Here is a 3,434-nt window from a genome sequence, read left to right on the forward strand (position 1 = left end):
AAGTCAACAAAGGGAAAAACCTCGAAAAATCGACAATGAGAATGATTCTTAAACAATTATAATTTGAGATGGTATTGGTTTAATTAATTTAAACTCTAAATTTATTTTCTTTGGAGTTTTTTATAATTTGTTTTTTATAATTATTTAATAAAAAACTTTGCGATAAAAATTAACAAAAATAATTGAAATGTTTAAAATTAGAAGTGATATTAATAGAGATATAATTTATTTTATCGACAAAATGATTTGTTTTTATAACATCTAGTTTATTTTAGTTATTTAATTAAAAATATCATATTATTGAGATCTGTATTTTCGTCTTTTTTTCAATAATAAATATAAATAATGAAACTTATAATATCAAATAAGTTTAAAAACAATTATCAGTTCTATCGCAATTCACAAATTGTTTCCTTTTAAACAATTTGTTGTTTTTAATTTTAGAAAAAGTGGTTGTTTACAATTTTAAATTCTGTTATGGAAACATCAATATTACAAACTTTAAAAAACGAGCCTTTCTTTAATACAAAAATGTGGAATTTTGATAAAAAATATTCAAAACAACTTTTGATTGGAAAATAATTCGTCTTTTCAAAAAGAGTATTTAAACTTATAAAACTGGTATTTATATATGTGTGAACAAATGAGGAGGTGATATAAATAATGGCGAGAGAGTGTGGATTTGACATGGTGAGGAGAGGAAAGAGTGCGTGGATGGTTTTGACAATAACAAATAAAAAAATGTGGTTTAACATTTTGTGCCATAAACGTGTTGTGTTTGATACGTTACAACTTCAAAACAAATCAAGACCAAAGCGACTTTCCTCTTTTAATTTAATCAAACTGGGCAGTCCATGTGCATCATATCAACGCGGTGAAAGCTGCGTTAGACTTATTCAATTAATTTGTTTTAATTGTTTTTATTATATTTTAATAGTTTGTAAAAAAGTAAATAATAACTTGAAATTGTTTTGTAATCGTAGTCTATTTATGATTTGTTTTTCGTCATTGTTTTCGTAACTTTCCTGAAAGAACACATAACCTGTGGCTAAACTATGATGTTTTTTCCCAATAAAATAAGAAATAATTGATTTTCCTTCTAAAATATTCTTAAAGAGCTTTGGCAATGTTGTTGTCGTTGTTATTTTTTCTTTTTGTAAACGAAAAAACAATAACAAAAAAGACAAAATAAATAACATTTTTATTATTTTTACCATAAAAAAAGCGATTTTTAAAAGAAGTGGTTTTCAGCCCCCCTTTAATTATTTTAATTAAAAATATAATAATTTTGACATAATTTATTACTCTTTTTTTTATCAAAATATTAGTGTCTCTATCACATTTCATTTTGCTAACATCCAAATGATAAAAGTATCCTTTTACATAAGCAAAAACGTTGCTGCTCAACTCAATTTTCACACGTTTGTTGCAGTGTAATCTACAACTTTTTTAAATTAATATCAACATTTTTGGTATTGTTATTTCAATCGGTGACTTACATCGATTTAAACACTATTTTCCAAGTTCTTCAATCCTTTCATTCAAAATAACATGACTCAATTTATTGAAACTTAAAAAGACTTTTTTATTTATTTTATTGATATTTGTTTTTAAAAATTTCTTTCATAGTTTTGCACAATTCAAATACAAAATTTTCTACTTGTGTCACACTTTCTGGTAAGTCCATATGCTTCAAATTATTATATTCATAAAAATACAATTTCCCAATGTTTTGAAGATTTTGAGGAAGACAGACACTTGACAAATTCACATAATGAGAAAACAAAATATCTGAAAAACTTGTTTAATTGGCGTTGATATTCCCTTTACTCTTTTTTACAATTTGGAAAACATTTTTATTTTATTTTTTATCACATGTTTTCATATATTCAGATTTATAAATTTACACATGGTAAACACTATTTTACCCAAAAAAGCTCGCAAATTTGTTTTCCAAAATCTATTGAAGTGAGTGCATTTCAATTTTTTAAAACAGTCTTCTTGGACTTTTTAAAAGCTTTCTGGGAATTTGATGAATTTCAAAGACACACAATTTGAAAAGCAAAATTTTTTAAAATATGAAAGTATGAAATAAACAATTACAGTGATAATATTTAAGTATTTAATTTGGAATAAACCCACTTAAGTGAGTAATTTTTGGTTTTATTTTTGGAAATAACAAAAAAATTAAAAAACTGAAATTTTGTAAATTGACAAAAACATTTTAATAACAACAAATTATTTTTTATTAAAAATAACATTTTAATAACAAAAAAAAACATAAAAGTAAAAATAATTAATTTAAATTTATTTCATTACATTTGCAAAACTTGGGCTAGTGTATATGTTGATTTGTTCTGGTGAAAACTTTATGATTTTTAAGTTTTTTTCAAGTTTAAACATTGTTTTTAATGCTTTGAATGGAAAACTTGTCGAATCCGGAATCCATTTGATATTTGACCAAAAAGTGTACTATTTTTACATTTTTTGTGTAAAAACCGACATTTAACGATTTACATAAAATGTAACTCATTTTTCGGTCCAAATGTTTTTTAAAACAGTTTTCAAAAAAAATTCATAAGTTTAATTTAAAAATACCGACTTTGAAGTTTATAAATTAAAAAATAATAAATCCAATCTCAATCCATGCCTAGGAAAATTTTGTTTTTTTGCACTAAAATATTTTTTTGGCAAATTAAAATAAAATTCACCTCATCCTTAGATTATTAAAATAGTTTGATAGTAAAAACGTATAGTTTTGAAACTATTAACAACTGGTTAATTATAATAGTATACACATAATATAATCAATTATACAAATTTATTATAACGATATATTAATATTAACTATATATCAACTAATGTTTAACCCACAATAATATATTTATGTATCATATAATGTAATAAATAATATATTATGAAATGGTACATTTTGTCAAAAACATTCAAATAACATTTTCTAAAAACAAATATATACATTTATAAAAACTATATAAGAAATTAATAACAACGAAATATTAATAGTAAAATAAAGTCACAAATAAACCTAAAAAACAATTTAACTATTAATAAATTATTATTATTCTATAAATTAATGATTTAAATTCATTTTGAACATAAATTTTTTAATAAAATAACAAAAAAACTAAAAGTATAATAAATTTAATCATTTTGATATAATTAAATAATATTAAATTCAAATAAAATAATGTTAAATAAATTAGAAATAGTATAATAAAATAGTAATTAGAACCAATCATTTAATTATAATAGTTACCATTATTACAATTAAATTTTATTTATTCTTTAGTTTATGTGAACATTCTTGACATGTATTATATTATTTATTTAATTTGTAATTATATTCATTTTATTACAAATTATAATATTTTTTATTAACAAATTTTAATTATTAATTATTAACATGAAGAAAA

The sequence above is a fragment of the Entamoeba invadens genome, assembly GCF_000330505.1.
Source record: "Entamoeba invadens IP1 unplaced genomic scaffold scaff_1105074725335, whole genome shotgun sequence".
In the NCBI taxonomy this organism is placed as follows: Eukaryota; Evosea; order Mastigamoebida; family Endamoebidae; genus Entamoeba; species Entamoeba invadens.